The sequence below is a fragment of the Carcharhinus amblyrhynchos genome, chromosome 12 (genome assembly GCF_965287045.1).
Source record: "Carcharhinus amblyrhynchos chromosome 12, sCarAmb.v2.hapA, whole genome shotgun sequence".
NCBI classification, from domain to species: domain Eukaryota; kingdom Metazoa; phylum Chordata; class Chondrichthyes; order Carcharhiniformes; family Carcharhinidae; genus Carcharhinus; species Carcharhinus amblyrhynchos.
In genome coordinates this window covers 62158561-62172316 of record NC_137335.1, presented here as the reverse complement: position 1 = coordinate 62172316, position 13756 = coordinate 62158561, and the positions used below count along the sequence as shown (strand labels likewise).

General features: G+C 40.7%; 1 protein-coding gene across 2 annotated transcripts in view; it reads left to right on the top strand.

The window, feature by feature from the left end:
• Window positions 1-13756, top strand: part of LOC145351033 (endothelial PAS domain-containing protein 1-like) — a 153330-nt gene that overhangs the window by 81594 nt on the left and 57980 nt on the right. The window lies entirely within an intron of this gene.

Here is a 13756-nt window from a genome sequence, read left to right as displayed (position 1 = left end):
AGCCATGTGTTATGAACCTAGTTGGGAAATTTTTTGCAGGGGGTATTATCAAGGATTCTGAAGCCATTCCACTTGTTTTCACCTGTTAAAATGAGTGGACAGAATACTGGGAGAAGCTGATACCTGCTACTGGAGTGTGAGACTTTCCTTTGTCCGATTTTCTGATCTGTGTTGTTGGTGAATGGGGCAATATAGTATAATATTGACCAAATATTGAAGTGCAGCTTATGAGATAGGCTGGCTGTGCTTAATGTTCTTAAGTCACTAGGGTCAGATAAGGTGCATCCAACTGTATTGAAGGAAGTAAGAGTGGAAATTGTGAAAGTACTAACTATAATCTTCCAGTTTTACAAAAGACTGGAGAATTGCAAATGTTACATCTTAGTTCAAAAAGGGTGTAAGGATAAGTTCGAAATGGTTGTAAGGATAAGTCCAACAACTATAGGCTAGTTAGTTTAACCTTGGTGGTAGGAAAGTTTTTTGAAACAATAATTTGGAATAAAATTAATAGTCACCTTGTCAAATACAGATTAATTAAGGAAAGCAAGCACAAATTTGTTGAGAGCGTAGGGAGATGGTGGCATAGTAGTAATATTGGAACAGCTCAGTGGTTAGCATTGTTGCCTCACAGCGCCAGAAGTCCAGGTTCAATTTTGGCCTCAAGTGACTGAATGGAGTTTGCACGTTCTCCTTGTGTCTGCATGGGTTTTGTCCTGGGGACCTGGTTTCCTCCAACATGCCATTGATTTGCAGGCTTTAGGTTGATTGGCCCTCAGCATCAAGGGGATTAGCAGGGTAAATGTGTGAGTTACGGGGATAGGACCTGGGTGGGATTGTTGTCGGTGCAGACTCAATGGGCCAACCAGCCTCCTTTTGCATTGTTGGGATTCTATGATTCTATGTCATTGGGCTAGTAATCAGAGCTCCAGGCTAATACCCTGGGGACGTGGGATTGAATACCACCATGGCAGCTAGCGAACTTAAGTTCAGTTAATAAATCTGGAATTGAAACTATTCTCAGTGAAGCTATTATCAATTCTCAGTAAAACCCATCTGGTTCATTCATGACCTTTCGGGAAGGAAATCTGCCATCCTTACCTTACACATCACTCTAGACCCATAGCAATGTGGCTGACTCTTAACTGTCCTTGAAATGGACCAGCAAGCCACTTAGTTCAAGAGCAATTCAGGATGGTAACAAATCCTGACCTTGCCAGTGATGCCAACATTGTATGAAAGAAAAGAGCAAATCATGTTTAACTTGCTTGAGTTTTCTTGAAGAGGAAGCGGAGAAGCTTGATGAGGCTAAATGTTTCATGTGGTGTACATTAACTTCCGAAAAAAATTTGACAAAGTGCCACAGAACAGGCTTGATACTAAAGTTGAAGCCCATAGAATAAACTAACAGTGGCAGCAGAGATATGAAGTTGGCTGACTGACAGGAAACAGAGTGTGGTTCTTTTGTAGACTGGAGGAATATATATGGAGTTGAGCAGAGATGGGCTGAGCACCACTGATCTTCCTCATCAACATTAACAGCTAAACTTGGGCGCACAAAGCACAATTTCAAAATTTTCAGATGACCAAAACTTGGAAGTAAACGGTGAGAAGGGTAGTGATAGACTTCAAAAGGACTTGGATAAGCTGGTGGAATGGCAGATGCAATACAATGTGAAGAAAGTGTGAAATGACTCACTATGGTAAGCAGAACAAAGAAAATCAATATAAAATAAAGGGATTATTTCTAAATGGGGTGCAGGAGCAGAGGCGATTTTGAGGTATATGTGCAGGAATCATTGAAGGTAGCAAGGCAGATTGTAAAAGTGGTTAACAAATGTACTGGATTCTAGGCTTTATAATTGGGGCAATGAATACAAAGCAAGGAATTTATGATGAAAAAGAAAAATACTGCAGGTCCTGGACATCTGAAATAAAAACAGTAGAGAAACAGAGTTCAAAATTTTAGGTTATGATCTGTTCTGATGAAAGCTCACAACCTGAAACGCTATCTGGGATTCTCCAGCCCTGCTCCCACCACCAGCGAAAATGGAGAATTTGACAGTCAGCCAGATCTTCATTCACAGGAATGGGACAGGAGAATCCCAGCTGTGGACGAGGCTGGAGAATCTGGCCCATTGTCTCTGTTTCTTTCCACAGGCGCTGACAGATTAGCTACATATTTCCAGGATTTTCTGCTTCTGAGCTTAAGATGGATGAACCTGTATAAAAAAAACAACAGTTCAGCCTCAACTGAAAATTGTGCCCAATTCTGGGCACTGCACTGCAATTTAGAGAAAGAATGATTCCGAGATTGAGGAACTTCAAGTACATTAGATAACTTGGAGAAGCTGGGATGCTGTTTTTAGAGAAGAGAAGATTAAGAGCAGATTTGTTAGAGATGTTGGAAATCACCAGGCTCTGTTGAAGTAAATAAGAAGAAAATATTCCCATAGGCAGAAAGATTGAGAGTCAGATGGCACAGATTTAAGGTGAATACATAAGAAAAAATATAAGAAGAAGGAGCAAGAGCAGGCAAATTTGCCCTTGGAGCATGTTCTGCCATTCAACACGATCATGGCTGATCTCATCTGAGTCTCTGCTCCCCTTTGCTGTTCGTTCACCATAAGCCCTTCAAAAACTTACTAATCACAAATCTCTCCACCTCTTGCTTAAATGTAGTCAAAGTCCAGTCATCCACCATGCTCTGGGGTAGTGAATTCCACAGATTCGTGAAGCTTTGAGAGAAGTAATTTCTCCTCATCTTTGCTTTAAATCTGCCATCCCTTATCCTAAAACTATGACCTCTTGTTTAGATTGCCCCACAAGAGGAAACATCATCTCCTCTCATTCTTCTAAACTCCAGTGAGCAGAGACCTAAGCTGCCCAATTCTCTTTGTAAGACAAACCTCATACCATGGAATCAATCTTGTGAACCTCCTCTGAACTGTCTCTCTCATCACGTAAGGGGACTAAAACTGTACACTATATTCTAAGTGAGGTCTCACCAATGTTTTGTAAAGTAGCAGCAACACTTCACTACATTTATATTCTATTTCTTCAGTAATAAATGCCAAGATTCCATTTGCTTTCCTTATTACCTGCTGTATCTGCATACTAGTTTTCTGCGGTTCATGCACGATGATAACTCAGATCCCTCTACACCCAAGACCTCCAGAATTTCTCTCCATTTAGATAATAATTTGTCTTTGTATTTTTCCTACCAACATGGACAAATTTCGTCCCACTCTCTTAACCTAACCATATCCATTTGTAAATTTCTTAATTCATTATCGCAACTTACTTTCCCACTTATTTTAGTATCAGCTGCAAATTTAGCTATGGTAGCTACTATCCCTACATCCAAGTCATCAATATAGGCTGTAGATAGTTGGGGCCCAGATTGGCAAAAGAAGCAACGGTGGCATGAAGTATAACCTTTTTACCTAATGGGTGGCAAGGATTTGAAATGTTCTGCTGGAGGCAAATTCAGTCAAGGTCTTTCGAAAGAGAATTGAGTGATTATCTGAAGTGAGAAAAAAATTGTAGGGCTGTCGGGAGAAGGCAAGTGGAGTGGGGTTACATAATTTGCTCTTCCAGAGGCTGTCACGGACATGACAGGCTAAACAACCTCCTAATTTGTTGTAACCATTAGTGATCCTATCAGTAAAGATTTTGTAGCGAAGTGATTTTAGTGTAGACGGTTTCATATTTGAAAATAGATGCGGCAATCAGGAGCATACCTCAGGGGTAATTTTCTAGTAAAATTACTCGTGGTGGAAAAGTTCCAATTGCATTTTGGCAATTGGAACTTTTGTTCATTGGTAAAAAAAATCACACACACATGCTGCCGATGATTTTAACTCACTGGATGCAAGGTTGTAGCCACGCTTCCCACTGTATTCCTGAGACATGCTGCTAGAATGGGAGGTTCTTCCTTGCCTGTGCCTACTCCAAAAATCACAAAATTATTCCCAATAAGTAAACAAATAAATCAGAAAATTATCCTTTACAAGCAATGTACGCAGAATGTCGCAGTTGGTGTGTGTTATACGCTGAAAGCTATAGCATTCTTTATTTAATTGGCATTCCCTCTCAGCCAACATTATTGTGTCAAGCTTAGATTAGCAGTTGAAAAGAGCTGCTTTTTAAAAAAAAACATTTTTATTGAAGATTTTTCATTTTTACAAAGAACGTAACAAACTCTCAAAGATTGGTATAGTGCAGCACGATCACTTCTAAACAAGCACGTGAAGGAAGAGACAGAAAAATAAAATAACAATACAGTTACTTTGGATTATCTTTTGTACCTCCCATCATACAAATAATGAAAGGATGTATCGACGGATGGGGGACATATCAGGATAGCGGAATGTAGCCACCATTGGCTCAGCGATGCACAACGAAACTCACAAGATAACAGCAACAGAGCCATGTTTAAAGTGGATACTGCCATTGCCTTATTCAGCTATTCTCCATTGCTTTGTGGTCTAGGGGTATGACTCTTGCTTAGGGTATCTCAGCCCATTAGCATGCGAGCAGTCTCCGGGTTCAAATCCTGGACAATCCCATCATTTGTTTCCTTAACCTAAACAAGGCCAATAGCATGGAAGAAGGGAAAATCAAAATTTAGCTAGGATCTTCCCATAATTATTTGATCCCGATGTGTATAACAGCACAGATTATAGACATTGGGATTAAATAATTATAGGTTGTTCGTCAGGATTTTAAAAAAATGATTAAAAATGAGTAGCCCCAGAGCTTGTGAAAACACGACCACTCTCACGCTTACATCACACAACCGCCCAAAGGCTGCTTTTTAAAACACATCCTGTGCTTGCCCCTTTGCGTTATAAAAATTATGAAGGATGTTTGATAATGGGATAAAAACAGGAATGTTTTGTGTCATTATTCTGTGCAGGGGTAGAAGTATGCACACCCTAATGCTAAGCCTCTGTCATTCTAAATGGGGCATAGCGTGACAGTGGCTTGCATAGAGGATACTCCCTCTGAATTCACCTCCCTCCCTGCAGGCTTCTACTTAGCACCTGCACACAGGAATGTGGCTGTGGCCAATCATGGTAGCATAGAGGTTAGCAGTGCTGCCTCACAGTGCCAGGGACCTGGGTTTGATTCCCGGCTTGGGTGACTGTGCGGAGTCTGCATGTTCTTCCCGTCTCTGCTTGAGTTTCCTCTGGGTGCTCCAGTTTCCTTCCGCAGTCTGAAAGATATGCTGGTTAGTTGTACTGGCCATGCTAACTTCTACACCAGTGTACCCGAACAGGCAGTGGAGTGTGACGGCTACGAGATTTTCACAGTAACTTCATTGCAGTGTTAATGTAAGCCTACTTGTGACTCTAATAAATGAACTTAAAATTTTTACATACATATGTGGGAGGATCAAGGCTGTGAACCCTGGTATCAGCACTGTAGTGTTCTGGTGCTCCAGCATACTGCAACCTACCATCCAATTAGAACATTTTAAAGAGAAATATTGAAATATCTTATGATTTCAACTCATAAGTAAATCGAAGAGTTGTAACTTAACTAATACTGCCAGGGCTATAATTGAAAAGTATCAACAATTCCGAAGTTGATTTAGTTTTTATACCAGTAAAAATGACACATTTTTATTTCCTCAGAGATTAGAAATCTGATAAAGATAATGAAAAGATTTAACCCCAGGATTTATTCCAGCCTGTGTCTTTGAACAGCTTTTAACACACTTATCTTTGTAGGCTCTGAATTCCCTTTGGTACCAGATCAGTGAATAACAATTGTGTTTTTCTCTGTGGTCAATATAATTATTCTGAAAAATAACTGTGACCTCAGGGACTGTGGTTTTCAGATGTATTTAGTGTTGAAACCTGAAGTGCTCTGATTGCGCACAACGTTATGCTAGGTACATCTCACAAAGTGGATTCCTAATTTAAGGCGAGGTGTTTTGGGGCAGTGATGTATTAATACACTGTTTTTAATGACTTTCCGTTGGGAAAGGTTTTACAGCCTCTCGCTGGTGGCTTTGTCAGGTCTTCCAACTGAGTGGGTGTCGGAAGATTCACATCCAACCAGTCAATGCCCTTTGGAATGTCAGGTGTCTGCAAGGAGGGGGGAGGGGGTGCAAGGGGGGAGGGCAGCGTGTGTCTGTATTCCCCACCAATTCTTTGGATGGGAAACCCCACCATCTGTTACATTCTGCTCATAGCCTCTGACTGAACCCAGTGTGTGTCCAAATATCTAGGGTTAGAATTCTTGCCTGCCCTCTCAGTTTTAACAATATAGGTAGATTCTAATCCCATTCAGAAAATTAAGATAAAAGGTAAAACCGCATATGTTATAAGTGAAACATAAAATGGTCAAAATATGCAGCAGAGCAAAAGCACCCAAAGGGCAACAATAGTTTAATGGTGCAGGTGTTCATAACTTAGCTGTCTTTTCTTGGATTCTGGCCAACTTGTTGTTCATTTTCAGTACTTTTTTTTTGTTTTAATACTGTCTAACCACAAATAAGAAGGATGTTTCTCACAATCGTTCAATAAAACAACAGCAAAATAGATGACAATTGCCATACATATTACCATTTAGTTAAACATATTCCCTAAGGTTTCCTTTGGAAAGACTAAACAAAAGAGAATAGAAAATAAAAGGGAAGTATGATGAATTGGTCCACAAAAATCATTCTGCCCAATACAATGTGAGCTATGAATGAGTGTAGCTGGCATCAGGAAAGTGGCGTTTATAAATTTGTTGAAGAAATGTTGTTTACACCTGCATAATTTGTTGTGTACTGCTAATGTTAGATTATACAATGAGTTTGGGAACTAAAGGAAACTGGGTTTGGTACTTCCAGGAATCTTAATTCAGTCAACATCTTGAAACTTTATTCATTGATGCTGTGAAACTCTTAATTCAGATGTTTGCATGTGGGTAACCTATTAATGTGTGAGAAAGGAATTCTAACAGTTCTCCAATGCAATCCAAAAATTACTACCAAAGTGATCATTCTTGAGTTTGTACTTTTGACTTTAAAGTAAATCCATTGGTGATATATTTTACTTTCCAACTAGGCACAACTTGACATGTTGTTGTTAAAATAGCTCAATAACGTGGAGATGAATCCATGATTTCTGGGAACATGACTAGCAGTCATTCCTATACGCTAAGAATAGAAAGTGAGAGGGAAAATGAATTTTGAGGTGTTGCATTAGTGGTACTTGTTAAAGGTGAATTGTAAACACAACTGGTTTGCTGTAACTCCATGGTGCTATTACATCTTGGAGTGGCAGGATGTCGCTAACAGGACACATAGGGCCATATTTTCACTCCTAAGTCAGGGCAATTCCCTCCTCTGCAAAATGACTTGAGAGAAAATGCTGCAGATCTTCGGATTCTCATTCTGGGGGAGTGGGCACAGGTTTTATCAGGTGTCACCAGCGGATACAGTGCAGAGGTAACCACAGCGATCCTTGGGTGATGGAAAAGCCCACCTTGGTGCTCTGGGACGTTGACCTGCCTCCCCATGACCTTTACACTATCTGCGCCAACCTCTGATCCTCTACCTGTCATGGAGTTCCCCCTTACCCTTTTCCTCAAATGCCTAAAGTTCACGAATCATATTTTGGACATCCCATTACGGAAATTGGATCTGTTTTAAGGCAGATGTGCTTTGATACATGCAGTTGCCTCCATGAACCACAGACGTGCAAATTACAACCCCTCACTTTATCCCTCCCACCCTCCCCTTGGTGAAGGTGATGGGTGCTGGGTTCAGGATGGGATCTCTGGAGTCAAGTCACCAGTGCCATTTTGGCTGAACCCTCTGAGCTTTGTGAAAATTAATGCTGTAGTGAATTTCCAATCCCAGTTGTGGGACAGTGTCAAGCAAGAGACTCTTGGAAAGCAGGAAGCAACAGATGGGTCTAGGTGGTGCATGCTGACTCACTTTTTAATTATCTCTATCTTTAAAGAGATTCTTCTTCAAACTGTCCCAGTGAGACAAGCTGCTCCATGCGGTAAATCTTATGGTGCAGTGTCTGACTTCACCGGTATCTAGATATTGACAAAGGGCCATCCAGACTCAAAACATTGGCTCTATTCTCTCTCCACAGATGCTGTCAGACCTGCTGAGATTTTCCAGAATATCTTGTTTCTGTGTTGAAAAATATTTAACTTGGACTAAAAATGACAGTTCAAATGACAGAAAGTGAATTAACAACAGGCAGTTAATTGGTTAATAGAGTGAAATTTTGCAGTGTAGCTCAATTGGCTACACTGAGCGAGAATGATCTTGATGAGAAATGTTTTTGTTGTTTGGAGCTTCGCTGAATCAATTACTGTTGTGCTCACTTAGAAAACAGTTTTTATTACTGGGGCAAGTACTGAAGGTGGTGATTATTTACTCCAATGAGAAATTCAAACAAACAGATTTAAATCTGTAAAAATTATTAAATTTAACATTCAGCCTCATGACACCAGTGCTTTCATCCATTTTAATGCATCAAACAACTTGAAGTGCATTATATAGCACAGTTTGTGGCATTTATCTCAACTTTTAAACCTCCCAGAAAGCAAGGGTCAGCTTTTAGGCTCTGTATAAAACGGGTGGTCGCCATTTTGAAATTGAAAAGAAAACACCGGGAATTCAAGTTGTGTCAATGTGACATATTTTGTTGAATGAATTCATTCTACAGGGATACATTTAACCATAATCAAAATGTTTCAGAAACCCATCAAATTCATTTGTCTTTAGCACCTGATGCAGATGCATCAAATTCATTCTGAATCAGCTTGGCCATGGCATCGTTGTCAGGATTCCACTCTGGATTGGATTTTATGCTTTTGTTTCCAGATTCATTCCTTGACGACATGTCATCCTCCTCTGCATCCAACGAATTGGACATTCCACATTATTTGAAGGATCTGATCACACTTTTTACTTTAATTTCATCCCACGACCTAATGACAAAACCACCCCAAATGCAAGCAGGGCAGCACAGATTAGTGGATATGGTCTTTAGGGCCTCACCATACACACTGAGTAATGCCTTTCCCCACTAAAGCGTTCAGGAAACAAAAGAGGTTCTCTTTGTTTAATAACAGGTCCATGTTGCCAGGTTAACTGAGGTAGTATGACATGAGATTGCGAGGAGGGAAGGAATTCAATTGAAGGAACTGTGGCTCCTGAATTAAGGACTAGATTGAGATTATTATCGCAGGAAATCAACTGGAACAATGGTTTTATAATAATACTTCCACGTTCTACACAGAAGGTACACAGTGTGACTGGAAAAATGAAGAAGGATTGTTTTAACATGTTTGAAGTATAGAGTTCTTCTAAAGATTTTTTTATCTAGCTTTGATTTCCATCCTGTCTTTAAATTTAACCCCAATCTTCCCAGACTAAAAACATCATTTTTGGTTTTCATCCAAGTCAACCTTGTCTCAGTACTGATAATCAATTACACTTCAAGTACCATTAGTTTAACGAAGATTGAAATGTTTTGTAGAATTGCCAAGACATTTATTTCAAGCCATTTTTAAAGGAATCATGCATCAAGCGTTCAGATATGTTCGATAATTATAAAAAGAGTGACCCAACTTTCTGATTTCTATCTGTTCATCACTTTATGTAGGAATGTTGTCTTTTGTTCATAATTCTATTCCTGACCTGATGCACTGATGTCAAAAGTTGAGCTTAAAAAAAACAATGACAAAAACAAAGGGAAAAGACTATTTGTGTTTGCAAGCCTGTACAATCTATTTTTGTCAACATTTGTTTTGTTATCGCAGCAAGGTCATTGGCTGCTGGTAGCATAGGACGTCATTGCCAAAGTCAAATATGTGTACAGTATGGTGATGCCTGAATATACAGGTACAACAAGAATAACTCCAATTGTAATCAAATGCATTTGACCGACCAGCAGAACCACTTTGGTTGGGAGTTTTTCTTTCTCACTGAAATAATTTTCTTTCCACACACAAGGGATTGATAAGCAGCAATGTGATTCGGATTATTAGCCACAAGGAGCATTAAGGTTGGAACATGAGATTAGAACCACGATAAAATTAAATAGGTACAATACATTGAGTTTTGTTTTTATTTACCCCACTGCCCTTTTAGGTCTCTGTGCATCACAAATTATTTCCCGGACAGACAATAACCTGCTCAGAATCTGTAATCAGGCCTTTGGAAATAGTTGCTATGATGTGTGTAGGAACAGCTTGGGATGATTGCATCTCCTATTTTTCTCTCTCTCAGCATGAAGGAACCCTATGGTTTCAACTGTCCTTATCTGTCGTGACTGAGACATTACCACATGGGGTTTTGCTGGGGTAAGCCCTTCTCCCCAGATTCCACTGTATGAGATTAAAGCTAGTTAGGCCTTTTTTGTTCATTCTCCTTTTTACAAAGAAACTTCACTTTTGAAGGGGCTTTTCCATTGAGCCTGAAAGACCATTTAACCGAAGAAGATGGATTTTGACAGCAGCCACAGAACTCATTAAACCTTCAATACCTGCCTTTCATTTGAGTCTTGTTGGTCCATTTCCAAACTGGTTGGGCACTGTCTATTTTTATCTCCAACGTTGATGTAAACAGAGTTAAAAATAAAGTCCTACTGGAAGTCTGAAGCAGAACAGCTACATATTAATTAGCACCAAATAGAAGATACACAATTCAAAATTATTGTTGGCTGATAACTTGGAGAACTCTCCTTTATTTAGTTGAGTCTTATTTGATTTTTTGGCTGCAAGGAATCATATAGGTTCCTTAAATAATGTAGAGCACAGCAAACAATAATTGTTTCAAGCTGGAGGCATTCACATCTTCTCTTTCAAGGTGTTATTCTCATGACACAACTCAGTAATGTTGTCCTCCCAGCCAGCAAACTGGAGCACGCGGAAGAAACCCATGGAGACATGGGGAGAAAGTGCAAACACCACACAGGCAGTTACCCGAGACCGGAATTGAAGCCAGATTCAATTTCCCCTTTGCCCCTATGTGATTCCTTGCAGCCAATGAATCAAATAAGACTCAACTAAATAAAGGAGAGTTCTCCAAGTTATCAGCCAACAATAATTTTGAATGCTTATGATTTAGGGATGTAGTGCTATTCTATCCCTTCCCCATTTCTCTGCAAGTTTGTTACCCCACCAAGGGATGCAGATTCTCTCCTCTGGTATCGTGTTTTCCTCTCTTTGCTAATTTTAACAAAAAGATTTTTTGGCCACATTTGGGCGGCACGGTGGCACAGTGGTTAGCACTGCTGCCTCACAGTGCCTGGAATCTGGGTTCAATTCTGATCTCGGGTAAGTGTCTGTGTGGAGTTTGCACGTTCTCCCCATGTGTCCATGGGTTTCTTCCGAGTGCCCCGGTTTCCTCCCATACTCCAAACATATGCAGGTTAGGTTGATTGGCCATGATTAATTGCCCCTTAATGTCAGGGAGACTAGCAGGGTAAATACGTGGGGTTACAGGGATAGGGCCTGGGTGGAATTGTTGCCTGTGCAGGTTGATGGGCCGAATGCCTCTTCCCGCATTGTAAAGATTCTATGATTGTTGATATATGTTCAAAATAAGTTAGAAATACAGAGGATAAATTACCTGGAAGTATAAGTGCAGAATCACTGCAGATAGGAGGGGGGTGATGGTGACTCAGAAGCACAGTGGGCATTGTAGACTCATGATGGCACCTCAGGAACTGGATGTACCAAGGCAGAATCAGACTAAATATTTTACATATTTTGAACATGTGTAGTAATTTTTTTTGAGATCAATAGTGTAGCAACTTAGTAATATAAGAGACCTCAATGACATAGTTAGCATGGTAATGGAGAGTGAGACACTTTTGAACTCCATTGTTCCTGTATTGTGGTTAGATCTTCCCTCTGTAAAACATACTTTATCTGCATTTCCTTAGCTTTCCTTCCTGTATGTTTCCCAATATAAGCAGTAGTTCTGCTGTCAGTGATATTACTAAATCAAGTTTGAGCCCTTTTTGACAATTTTCCTTTATTCTCTGTCTCTCTTTCTATTTGTCCAAATTTTAGCCCAACTCCAGTGCGAGTTTGATTAGAGACAGATGGGTGCGATTACCATGTTTGTCTTACTCCCAAAACGAGAGGGAATGTCATGATTTAACCTTCTGAACACTTGATAAAATGAAGCAAATATTGCTTTCTTAAAAAGTAGGCACAACTTTTCACACATTCAAAACATTTAAAATGTATCTGTCAGACCCCAAGGCCTGTGCCCATCCTTAAGCAAGAAGGTGCAGAGTTTCCCATAGCAGCAAGAGTGCAAGTTTGCAATGAGTGGCAGCCCTCAATATAAAACCAGTGTTTCTGGCACAGTTTCTGATGGGAGCAGAAGTGGAAGCCCTGAGTAGGGGTGGGGAGTAGTGGGAGGTGCCTACTCTGATCAGGGGGTGGGGAGGTGCTGAGACCTCTGAGGTTGGTTGGGGGAGAGGTTTATTCATGTTCTGTTCACAGAACCCATGATCTCAGTGCCACCAGGCTTTGCTGGTGCATTGACCTACCCCCTCGCCCACCCTCCCAGCCCACAATCCCCCACTTGACGGTGTGAAACACACCCAGCTGTCATTTTTTGACAGAATGTGGTAAGATCTGAAGATAAAACTAATTTGTTTCTCTGAAGAGAAACTCGAGTTTTTCTCACTGGAACCAACACTGCCAAAATTCTGGCAAGTTTGCCCCCAATATGAATAAACCAAGTGATTCTGCACCAACCTAGGCAGTAGACACCATATGGGTGCACACAAACCCCAACTCATTAAGATGGGAGAACTTACATGTGGAGATGGGACTTGGGTGAGATTGTTGTCAGTGCTGGCTCGATGGGCCAAATGGCCTTCTTCTGCACTGTAGATTCTATGATCCACTATCACAGAGTCTTCCCTTTTCATCTCAGGGTAGGTCATGTCCTGCCAACAGTGCAGACCCACTAAAGGGATCAGCATACAGTCAAGAGGGAGTGGCTCTGAGAGTCCTCAATGTTGACTGCGGATGTAAGATTAAGTCTCATGGATAAGGTCAAACATGGGCAAGGAAATCTCCGGCTGATCACCACTTACCAGCCTTTTGAACACAACTTGGAAGAAGCATTGAGGGTAGCAAGGGTACTGAACATGCTCTGGGTGGGGGAACTTCAATACCTATCACTAAGCGTGGCCAAGTGGCACCTCCCCTGAAGGACATATTTTCCAGATTGCGTTTCTGGCATGTGGTGAGAGAAGTAACAGGAGGGAACAATCTAAATGGCCTCAGCCTCACAAATCTATCTCTCACGGATCCATGACTAACTGGTAAGGGTAGTCACCATTCCTCCATTATCATTGACTGGAACTCCTGAAATTCTTAGCCTAACATTGCAGGATCACAATCACCTCATGGACTGCAGAATTCAAGAAACACCATTTTCTCGAGACAGTGAGCAACCAGTGAATCTCAACTGCCCTCCAAGGGCAACTAGGGGATGGGCAGTAAATGCTGGCCAGCCAGTGATGCCCATGTCCCGCGAATGAATAAAAACACTGCCTTAGTCAATAATGTCCACATCTCATGAATTAATTAGTAAGACTATTGTGACAATGTAAATTGTGTCCTCAAAACAATTTAGAATATGTTTAGATGATCAGAAATCTCATAAAAGGATGCTTTAATAATAAATGGTTGTGCAACACATCATCGTGTCTGAGAGCTCGTCCTCAAAAGGAAGCTGGTGGAGGAGGAGGGGGCCATC